General features: G+C 42.6%; 1 protein-coding gene across 7 annotated transcripts in view; it reads left to right on the top strand.

Moving 5' to 3' along the window:
• Window positions 1–12,374, top strand: part of SYN3 (synapsin III) — a 200,937-nt gene that overhangs the window by 139,629 nt on the left and 48,934 nt on the right. The gene's annotated exons all lie outside the window — the stretch shown is intronic.

Below are 12,374 nucleotides of genomic sequence, written 5' to 3' on the forward strand. Positions count from 1 at the left end.
GAGATAAAGAGCTGATGATTTTCTTGGTTTGATTTTGGAGTGATGATTAATTATTTTCACTGGTAAAGCTTTATGCCAAATTCCTCATATGAATCTGCCTAGCTTTGTCTCACAGATACAGGTGTTTACTTTACTTTTCTCCACTGAATTTTAGATTCTTTTTACATTTGGTATTTATTCCACAGGAACATATTTGTAACCTGTTTTCCAGTCATATTTTAAAAAGTTTGAAAAGTTTAAGAAGTCAGTTCTTCCTTTCCACAACAAACAAGAGTCCAAGGTGTCACTCTCTGGAGTTCATCACAGCAGGACTGAAAAATTTTCAAGTTAGTTTACTGTGTCCAAAACTAAGAAAGTAAAAAATTGAGAGATAGAACATTAATTTCTACAGAGAACTGTGATTTAAAGGATTTTCTCAGAATTTTATTTGGACTGTTTGGCACACTTAGGGACAGAATTCAATTCCCTGAGGTGTTTTTCAGCTGCCTAAATGATCAGAGTGCCCTTTCTTAATCTGCTACTCCCTGACACATAATTATGCATTTTCTGACTTCTGGAAGAAATGAAGCAGGGGTCCTGCAAACAACCTCTTCCTTAAGTCCAGAGTTAGCCTCAGAACAGGTCTACCTGGTGGACCCTTCTGAAGGGGACCTGTGGAAAAAATAGCTCACAGTCACGTAATTAAATGCTGATTCATAAAGCTTATGTACAAGGAAGAAAAACAAAGTTTGTATTTCCTAAAGTTTGGGTGCTTAACTTTTTGACCTTAATAAGGTTCTTTTCACGTAATGCATGGGCATGGCAATCCCTAGGCTTACCACAAATCACACTGGAAAAAAAAATACCTCTGGCAGCTGTATATTGGTACATGCATGACTCACCAAGGTTGGCACTTTGACCTGAACTTCATGAAGAGCAGGCATGTGTTTGCATTCATCACCTGTGGCCATAAGGACATCTTTGCAAATATTTTCTGCTGGCAGAGAACTAGTAACAATCAGGACATTTAAAATCCACTCTGGACTCTGAGTCCACTTTCTCTCTGAAGAGAAAAGGTCACACTGGAGACAGGCTTTCCTTCCGTCTTCCCTTGAGTTCATCTGTATCTACATTCTGGGTCTCTCTGATGCTGGTCTTTAGGCAAGCCCCATTCTCCTCATGTAGTTGGTTTTAATATCTGTCTTATTCTTCCCTGTCGTAAACATGGTGCCCACTAAGTCCTAATATTTGTCACCAGTGCCACTGGCCTTGGCTGACACATCCAGTGCCTTTATCCCTGGCTCTCTATCCATGCTCCCTCCCCTCTCTGGCTCTGCCTACCTTCTTGTTTCTTCACTGAGACTCCCTTCCCAGATATCTGTTCATTCACAGTGCACCCCTTTGTTTCCAACTCTCCCCAGCCCATCCCAGTTTTCTGTTTGCCCCTTGATCCCTGTGAGATACCTGCCTTCCATAAAATCCTTGTCAAGACCTTGCTCTCCTTTGGTCCATAATTCCTTGCCCAGCTACTCCTTGCCTTCCTTATCACTGCACACCAGATCACATCTCTGCTGTCTTTCCTCATGGACTCTTTGTCCCACTGATCCCCATATATTCTGCTCTTGTGTCCCATCCTTATTCTCACATGGCATGGCCAAACTTTACATCTAGTTTCCTCCTTCATAGCAGTCTTTAATCCCAGTGTCATCAGCTGACTTTCCACTGTTCCCTGGACAAAACCACTCCTTCCCAGAGCTGATTCTTGTTTTTCCTGTGTTTAAACCACGGCATTCCCAGTGGCCCTGATGTTAGCCCAGCACAGGGAGTGTGGCAGGCCCCACATGTCCCAAAGAAAGGGACAGAGGTGCAGAAACGTCCCATGCAGTAGCACATCCCATCAGCTCCTCGTGACCACAAACTGGTGTCTGTCTGCTGACAGCTCTCACCATGCTGTAAATGCAGGGCAGTTTACTTGCCTTTTATTGAAAGGTAAATTGCTGTGAATTACCCCATATTATGCAGGGTAAGAATGAACAGGGATAATTACTATGTATCAATTCACACAAAGTAATATTCTTCCCTACATTTATTTGTTCATGTTTCCACACCCACAGACTGCCTTGCTTCAGTTCAGTACCTGCAGCACGTGTAATACAGGGGAAGATCTCTGTGAGCCTCTGTACTTCAGAAACCTGCTTAACACGGGGAGATGTTTTGATACACTTGGGGTAGGTCTTTGGCAGAACTGTGTTCAGCAGGTGCTAACTGCAGGTACCAGAAGTTTGAAACTTGACCAAAGTGACAGTGACATGAAGAAAAATTTTTATAATTATTAAAAAATTCTGGGACTGCTACCCTTCATTGGCTCTTTTCATAGCTGAAGTTCTCAGATTCACAAGGTGGCAGTCACAGATATTCTTCACTATGGGCAAACCAACTCTTCTTTTGTTTGTGTGTCTGAGTTTATGTCTATTAAACCTTCTGGTTTCCTTGAAATATTCCATCTATTCTTCTTAAGGGAAGCACTCAGGATGGAATATTCCATCCTGAATGGTCACCAGAAGGAAGAATTTTTCAAAATGTAAACCAGTATCTTACGGTAAGTTGTGACCAGCGACAGACACATCAGGCAATGCCATGTGTCCATGGAACCTGCTTGTAGAGGACAGTGTTAAACATACATACCATCCACAGTGTATATATTGACACAGTGCTGTCTGATGGAAACAAAGAACAAATTGTAATTGCATCTATGCAATCTTCAACAGAAACATATGTGGCGATGATGATGATGCTAATAGTAATAATAATATGCTGACCACATCTATGCAAGCCCAGGAGTGTTTTCAAGCAAGAGAGATTATTATGTATTAGTCTAGCATAAAGCTGGGCTGAATGATAGGAAACGTATGTTTCTTGGTACTTGTGCTTGCACAATGGTATAAAAAGAGTCCTGACATTCTATAGGTCTCTGGACAATTCTGCTATTGATGTGCTGTGAGTCACTGCAAACAGACCATCGTATGTTTCTGAATCACTTCCTGCTCAAGGGGTTCCTCCACTTCTTCCAGAGATTGTGTGTTGGGGAGGAATTCAGTGGGCTAAAGCCCTGGAGACCTATTCTAAATGCTTTCCCTTTCCCTTCCCTTCTGTGCAGCCAAATGACTCAGACATTCAGGGGATGACACCTTGAACCAATGTCACTATTCCCTTATTGGGATGGGAGAACCTTATGAGGAGACCAGAAGGAAAGTTAATTCTTTATTTTATTTTAAGGACATCCTTTCTGTTTTCTTTATTTTTATTGTTGGCATTTTATGGTTTACAGGAGATTTTTAGGGGGATTGGGTTTAGAAGTTAGGAAATGGTGCTGTGATAAAACAAAGTTGTTTCAGCTGTTTCCAATACAGCTGCAAACTGCTTTTGCCCCTCTGTCCCAAAAGCATTCAGGCCAGACCACAGAAATGGTCCGTAGATATCTAAGTACCTCAGCAGTCTAATTAACTTTCCAATTATTAATAGTTGTAACTAGCTTCATTTAGATTCCCAGAATATTTATACATGCTTCTCTTAGATCTGTTGATTTTTCATTTTTCTCATAACACAAGAGTCTTTAAGCATGGCAGAAGATACCAGATAGGTCATCACAGAGTTACAAGTTTTGTGTGATTTTCAATGTCACAAAAGTCCCACTTTGCATAAAAAGTATTGTTGATTGACTGTTTTAGTGCATTTTCATAAAGAAAAAAATCTGCATTTAACGGAAATGTATTCTTCTCCTAGTATTTAAAGTGCTCCATTTTCATTTGACATTTCCACTAGAAAATACTGTCTTGATGGCATTTTTTCACAAAGAGATAAGCCATTGTGAATTGATGAAACCTTGCATTTCAAGTGCTTTTTAGCTTGCTTTTCCCGAGTTATACTGGACTGATATGTGATCTTTTGGCAAATCAGTATTGTGATGAAAGTACAATCAGTTTCTAAGTAATTGCAAAATTATTTTGACTTCAAGAGATGCTTATCCTGAATGCCAGCTAATGGAGTACTTCCTCACTAAATGGCACTAAACAGTAGTCCTGAGTGTGCTGTGCATGTTCAGAAATTATTTAGAGCTATCATGTCTGAAGGAGGTGCATTTCACTGGGGCCTGATTTTCAGTCCATCAGTGCATAACACGGGCCTGTCATCAAGGCAGTTGCTGCTTTCAAAATACAGTTCTGCCTGTGCACCTTCTCCGACAAAAACATAGAATGCCAGATTCATTTTTTTAATAGATCATCTGCTTTGCTTTCATGAAGGAGTGGATGGTTCCAGGACCTCAGTCCTTAAAAGTTTGTTCTGCCTCACCTGTTTCTTTGTAGATGTGCTAGACTTTAGTTTGATCACTTTATAACACTTTAGGCATTCTTACCTCTTCAGATTTTTGATGAAGGAGACCTGTGTAGCTGACAAACCACTCATCTTCTGCAAAATCCAAAATTTAGCAATGCTAAATGCAGGTAACAGTTAGCTTCCTTACATCCTTACCCTTTTCCACTGGGTGGTTTCTCATTTTAATAATGTTTCCTACCAATCTGTTGTACTGAGTGTAAATTTGGACTAATAATAAAAAGTCCCATAATGTTTCATCACAGACTCAGATCTGCTAAAACTGCAGTGCTGTGTTAGCAACTAATTATGCCACATGAGTAGACCTAGCAAAAATGGATATGATCACCTTTATGGCTATCTAGTAAGGCTGCCTCTGAAATAAATACTTCATTTCTCCAGCATAAAGACATTTATGCCAGACTGCATCAGCTGACCAACTGTTCCCATGCCATGGGAGTTTTCACTTGACTGGCCTGTGATTTCAGTAATTGTGACAAGCCTTAACAGGTTCCCTTTCCCTTGGAAGATATCCTCAAATTATTTTTCAATTGTTTTGATCTTCTGCCTGTTTGGTGAGTTACCTCTTTAATGAAATTAAGGGAGTGGCATGTTTTTATTCGTGGGTAATTATTTTCTCTTGGTGTGATTATAAATTGTACTTCTTCCAATTTGCTAATTGCCCATGAGTTTAGTCACAACTCTAATAGGAATTAGCTCACCATGCTAAGTCCCAAGCTCCATTTGTTTATGGTCAATTGCCGTAGTTTTGCTTTATATGCTAACATGCCTGTTCTGGCAACATTTCAGCTTGTATCAGTGTCATGTTCAAGACAGAGGCATTTCCTTTGCTTTTGAGCAGGTAGTGCTTTAATCATCTGCAACACTGCTCACTGGTCCCATGAAGTGTTGCCTGCCATGTGCTATTGTCCTCTTTGTGCATGCTGGGCAGTGTCTTGGACAGAGATAGAAATTACCATGGTTCTTGAAGGTTTTTCCAAATACATGTCCTTGTCCTGACTTGTGGTGTTTGTAGATCTGTGTACAGATTTGTGAGGCAGCTTCATGCTCAATATTCCATTCTGCTGCCACTCTGCTGTCTTGTAATGGCATCCTCTGTGGCATGAGAGTACTGTCCATATTGTGTAGCTTTTAGTCTGAATTAGGTCATTTCCTTTGGCTGGCAAATTTTAATGGCATTTCCAAAAAATAGCTCTGGCTCATCCAGTAGATTTGGCTGCATTTTCTCAAGTTCCAGCCATGTTTGCTGTCTTCCTAAAGAGTCAGCTTCTCAAGATCAAGGAGTTTAGATTTTCAAACCCCTGACAATCCAAAGTTCTGCTGTCCTTACCCCTGGTTATCTTACTGCTTAATGACATATGGTTCATTTTTACATGGAAGCCAGTACTCTTCAAATTCCTGTGTTGCAGCATCCTGGTGAGCCATAGATATCAGGCTTCATTCAAAACTACTTGAAGCATTCAGTAATCCAGAACCAGCTATTGTCAAAAATAAAGCCACCTCTGAGTGATGTAGAAGCATTCACCTGAAGAGTCACCTAAGCGTAATTTCCTGTAATCACTGAGTAGTGGCCACAAGGACACAGAGTGTCCACACTTTCACACACAGTCACTCCAGTTACCACTTCCCAGTATCTTAGAGCAAACCTGGCTCCTCCTTTTCCAGGGACCCCAACGTCTGCTGGCAGACAACAAGCCCTGTTTAAATTTTTCAAGTTACCCTCCATACACCCAGAGAGTATCAACTCCAGTAAGGTGAGAATTTTTTTTCCATTCAGAGAATTTTCTTAGTTTTTTTTTACCTGTGGGCACCAGGGCATTAGTCAAAATCAATTTCATTCAACCAAATCCACACAATATATCCTGTAAAGGTATATATTTGACCTGGTCACTGACACTGTCTTTGTCATCAGTGGGGAGGAATACAGGTATTACTGTGGAATAGCTATTCTCAGCCTGAGGTAAGTATCTCAGGTGGTTTGGACAAACCAGGTTCTGAAACCTTCAACTGATCTCTACTGATATTAAACTTTGTCCAGGCTGGCTGCTGCAGATATAAAAATGAGATTCATGCGTGTCTAATGTTGGGTGACAAGATGAGTGTGACGCTGAGAAGTGTGACAGAAACCTGCTTTAGTAATTTTCTCACTCCCAACCCTTCAGCTTAAGTAACACAAACCTGGACTCAAGAAAGGGATCTATCTATAACCTTTAAATGTCTTCAATCTTTAATCGTGGAAAAAAAGCAGAGTGCAACAGGGGCAGTTTCTCCTGGAATGGATGCAGTGGCTGGAAGGATGCAGCCACCAGGTTCCAGTTTGCCAAGTCTCTGCTTCAAAATGCAATCTTAGACATAATCTGTGTGCATCAAATATTACTCACATTTTCCTGACATTCCTTACAGACAAAAAATTCGTGTAAAATCACCCAGTGAAAATCAAAGCAGGATTTGTGTCATATTGGCAGCAATGTCACAGCAAGAGAGAGTTGTGCCTTTTCAGCTCCATGGACAAAAGCCAGAGATCTGCCAATTTTCTAGTTTCACTTTAAGTGTGGGAAAGGAGTTGCAGAAGAGAGCCCAAGTTAGTGAAGGCTGATCTACATACAAAACATGCGCTGGGCAGACTTGCAGTTGTTCGGCACGTGCTCTGCGCTGGCAAGGAGGGACAGCATCCTTCCAGGCCAGCACCCGGCTCCAGCTGCTCCACTGCCATCCCCAGGGGCTGCTGCCTCAGGCCCAGTGCTCCCTGTCAGGCTGGTGATGTGGCTGTGCTGTGGCAGGGGAGTAGCTGCAGACACGGGCTGTGCTTGTGTCATGCATTGCAAGAGTGGTTACCACAGGAGCTGCCGCCTTTTGACCCTCCCAGTGAATCTGTGCTGGCCAGGGCTACGTGGCACTAGGCTGGTAGGCAGCCCCTGCAAAATGATCTCTTGTTTGCCTGGGAATGCCACCCCCATTGATCACTTTCCAGCTGGCTTGTATTGATTTAGCTTAATTCAATGCAAGTGTTTTGCACGTAGAAAAGGCTCCGTCAATGTTCCCATGAGGTCTGAATCAGTTCTGCTGTCTCTTCTTGCTCTTTAAATCCTATTGTCACTCACGTGTAGCTTTCCTGCACTCACTACATGCCTATTCCTGGGGGAAGCAATTGCCAGGGGCTTAATTTTAGAGAGGAATGCTCACCCTGCTGTCTGGGAATGAAGCCTGGTGTAGCCAACTTCAAAGACTAGACAGATTTGTTGCTGAGTTTGAAAGACATCTTTCCCTTCACTGGGATTTGCTATTGTATCCCTTTCTGCTCTTATCTTCCCTTTCAGGATATGGGAGAGCTCAGGTACTTTCCAGACTCTTTCCATCTTTGGACCCTTCAAATTGCAAAGGTACTAGCAAATTCTCAGTTCTGCCTCTTGCCCTCTGCAGATTGCTGAGATGACTGAGGATGTGGTGGATTTGACGGAATCTGTGCTTAAAGAATCCATCCTTTGACTCTCTGTTTACACAGAGCCCTGGCACTCAGCACAAACCTAAAACAAGGCTTATTTTTAATTCTAATGAACTAGCACAGAAGGAGAGAGTTCTTTGCCTTCTTCCTTCACATAACAATTTTAGTCCTAATGTAGGACTCCACACCAAATATAATAGAAGGAAGAATTATTTTTCCTGTGTGCCTGTTGTTTTTCTAACAAGCATATGTGTTTGTTTATTTTTAGATCATAAAATGCAATTATTGTGTTCTCTGAAGTACACAAGTAAAATTTAAAACACGTTGAGTTGACTTGCTGCTTATTTTGTGTTAATTAAACTATTCAGTGGGAAGGATGTTCCTAGTTAGGTTGCTTCAGTGGGATCTGGATTTTATTCTTGGCTCTGCCACAGATTGCCTGTTTGATTCATTAATCTCCCAGTGCTTCAGTTCTTCATTCCCCAAATGAAGATAAATCTCTTTCATTGTCTCTGTTTTGACTATAAATGCTTGAATCGGGGTGTGTTTTGCACAGTATTCACCATAATATACTCTAATTTATAAGCATATATATTGATAATAGGTCATCTTGTCTCCAAGAAAAAGTCCCTCTGCAAGTTCTTCCCAATGCATGGATTTGAAAATAACTATACTTTCCACCACACCCAGACAGGCAATGTCAGGGCTCTGTCAGACCATGCTCAAAACTGAGTTTTCATCAGTGTAAACATGCTGATCTCGGGTTTCCAAATCCTAGGCTTTTATTCTGGAAGTTAAGAACTCAACGTCAAGAAGAGCTTCGTTCTTTCATTTCATGCTTAGACTTCATCTAAGCTAAGGAGTGTATGAAGTCTCATCAGAAGTGTTACTACAGGTCAGGTCCAGACTTGTGGGTTAGGTAACACAGAAACTCTGGCTTGAGCACACTTAGCCAGCGCGCCTGGGAAAACTCCATGTCATGTGAATGGCTGAAGGACCTGCTTTCACTCTGGTGCTTTCTCACATCTCCACCTGCCAAATAATCAGTCTCAGAATAGCTTACACAGAATAGCTGGGAGGATCTACTCCTGGGCATCCCCAGGATTTACTTCTGACTAGCCAGGTAGGTGTTTAGGAGTAGTGACGATTTTCTGTCACAATGCAGTGCATACTCATTTGTGCTGACCATCTTCCCGCTACACCTGCACTCACCTGCTTTCCTGTCCATTCACCAGTTGTGTTTTGCCTGGATTGTTGCATTCTGGTTTTGCACAATGCCTAGTGCATGGAAGGTCTCAGCCCTAAGCTGGCAGCACTGAAGCATCAGTTACCAGAGGAGCTGCTCTCTGTTTGCAGTCAGTGCTGGCTTTAGCTGAATCATTTTCTCAAGCTGATTGAGTCCATTGAACCCTAGATCTAAGCCCTTATTTCTCCAGATCTGGGAAACTGGGCTATATTTGCAGTAAAGAGGGTGAGCAGGGGCTAATGCATGATGGGATTATGTTTTTCTTTTATCACCTGACAGCACTCTGACAGACTGCATTTCACTGTCATCTGCAGTCACTACAGACCTTTGAAAAAGCCCATGCTATCTATGGGGCTTCCTCCCTTCTTGCTGTCTTTGTCTCCCCAAGCAGTGTAAAGGGTCAGCCCTATGATCTTTCCACCTGCAAAAAGTCCCAGTGCTGGCACACTCCTACAGACTGAAACTCCTTTCTTCACTTGACATATATTGTACCATGCTTTGTAAATGTGAGGCACATCTAACATGAGGTTCACAATGGGAGCTCTGAGTGCCAGTGCTTTGACTGCCTGGCAAGCTGGGCTTGGGCTGCTATCTCATAGAAAAAGAGGAGTTCCAGCCCTCCACTGCTGCCAGAACACATGCTGGCTTTTTGCCTCACACCCCAAATGGATTTCCGCTAAATGACACACTTCCCATAGCCAACCTGGCAAGCAAAGTCCCTGTCCCAAGCATGACCCAAAGAGCCAAAGTATCCATTCTCTGCTGACTCTTGTGGTCGTGTTCACAGAGAGGAACTGGTGAGGAATTGCAGTAGCACCTATAATTCTTAATGTCATCTGAAGTCACTATAAACACCATCCCTTACAAAAATTTCCTGCACAGTTTAAATCTACCCTCCTAATTACTGTATATATTTGCCCACTGCATTTTAAGCTGCGTGATGCAACTCACCATGCTCATGAACAACACAGACCTCTCTTGCTGGCTATTGCTTGGAAAGTTCTGGCCACCAGCTGGCACTCCCAAGACAGACCAAACTAAGGAGGCTGAATTAGAGGTCACTGAGGTTCAGAGCTGGTTCTGTTTGGACCTGGCTATTTAATTTTTCATGTCGCTGGTTCCCATCAATAAGCTGCAAGCAAAGGAGAGTAGTAGGAACCAAGGATCAGGGCATCCATGGGCATCAGCCTCCTGCAACACTTACACTGAATTAAAGCAAATAGCCTCTGCTTCATCCCATTTAGGCAGCTCCCTAACAATTCACACCTATTCCATACAGCCATTTCTGTCTTCCTACTGATTCACTGAAAAGTTCCCGCACACTCTTTCCATAAACTCAGCATCCTGTCTTCTGTTGAAGTTACAAGCCAGATGTTAGCTTAGCCAGTGATTAATACTTTGAAAAGGTCAGCTTTGAATTGCGCTGCCAAGTTCACCCACCTCTCTGGGCAACTCCTTATACATCTTCTCTCCCCTTCATAACATATTTGCAGTTGAAAAATATTAAAACTGATATACTACTTTATATCTTGAAAGCACATTGAAAATAATCTTGGGTGTTGGGAAATATTTTAAGGCTGTACTTGGAGAAGAAGAACCTGTTTAATCCCTTTCTCACATGGATTGCTTGTAGCTCTGAAAATCTGATCTCTGGCTCTCTATGCAGTACTGAGTACCACCTAATCACATCTCAACCAGACCAGTGGATCTAAAGATGTGAATTCAATATAATTAATGTCATCTTTTGGTAGGTACACAGAAGGTTTACACCAAATTTTACAAATGAAGGGTCCTTATTCTCCCTCCCAAGCCAGACTTTGTAAGCTTGCACAAGGAGTCTCACCGTGTTAAACATTAACACTGTCTTTGTCACATACTGCACAGCTTGTCCCAGTTCTGTCTGGACTTCTATGTGTGCAGCATCACCAAAGAAGCTCTGCTCTTCATCAACAAATACAGAGTAACCCTTTTGATAGGTAATATTTTAGAAAATCTGATCTTGGATCCTCTCACATAGAGAAGTACATTTAGGAGTGGGCAGATTTTGCCTGAGTGTTTTGTTTCTTGTTTCTTTTGAAGTAAAAGAGGAAATGTGGGAACCATTTCTAAATTGCCCATGCTCCAGAGTGACAGAAGAAACCCAGAAACAGATAAAGACCGACAGCTGGAACATATTGTGGTACAAGGAAGCAATTAGCTTATGGCATAAAAGAATGAAATCACATATAGAAGTAATTTGTGTCTCCTGGCATTACTTGGCAGCCTGGAAACTTTGGGGCAAATGAGGTCCATGGTCCTAGGCCAGTGCTGGTGTGGCATGGAGATGTGCCACCCTAGAAGAAAGAGTCACAGCCTGTCCTTAATGACCTCATTTGAGACCTCACAGATGTGTGGGAAGAGACGACAGAGAGAGGAAGGGGTCAGCAGCTTCCCCCTCTCTCTAAGCTTTCCCAGCACTGCTCCAAATTCCTGAAAAAGCTTGCTTCTCCCTGCTGTGGGGACACTTCAAGGCAGCTTTGGTCCATGTTCCCCTGGGATCTTGCACCATAAGCTGGGTGAATGGCCACAGTGTCTCAGCTGTCCCTCTGCTCTCAGTCAGCCTCAACTTTGGGCATGAAAGACCATCTTCATATGGATTGCTTAAAAGTTACATCATTGAGCAATAAAACAGTGAAAATACCTCAGGGTAGGAGAGGAATTTGAGATAAACATTCTTTACCAGATATTGCAAAAGAAAGGATGGCCTCATCAAAATGAATGAGCTGCCTCCCATTGCCCTCAGTGTGGCTGGACCTCCAAGCCTTACGTGTGCAATGCCGTAGTGATGAGCTCAGGACAGCATCAGCCACATGAAGTCAGACAGCTGGATGGATGGATGGATGGATGGATGCAATCAAATTTCCTGCCCCAGTTACAGTTTTACCATCCACAGCCCCAGTTTAATCAGTGGTTGTACTCACAGTGGGATTTGCATTCACAGGACAGATCCCGTTTACCACTCCCAGTTTCGGAGAGCTGGTTAATCCTTCCATGGGGCAGGGTTTGCATATCATGCCTCATAAACTCCCGGTGTGAGGGTTTAGGAAGAAAGGACAGGATTTGTCATTAGCACCCTGTGAGCGTGTCTTCGCAGCAGGCACAGAGATAACCAACCAGATGGCTTCACTCCATTAACTTCTCACAGGTGGAGACTGAGGTCCAAAAATACACAGCAGCAGCCAGATCCATGTAGGCCAGCCCCGTGCTCACTCCCAAGAAAGGTCTGGGAACAGAAAGACCCAAACTATCCCTGCAAAGGCCATCTACATGTGGGGT

Source organism: Passer domesticus, chromosome 5 (genome assembly GCF_036417665.1).
Source record: "Passer domesticus isolate bPasDom1 chromosome 5, bPasDom1.hap1, whole genome shotgun sequence".
Lineage (NCBI taxonomy): Eukaryota > Metazoa > Chordata > Aves > Passeriformes > Passeridae > Passer > Passer domesticus.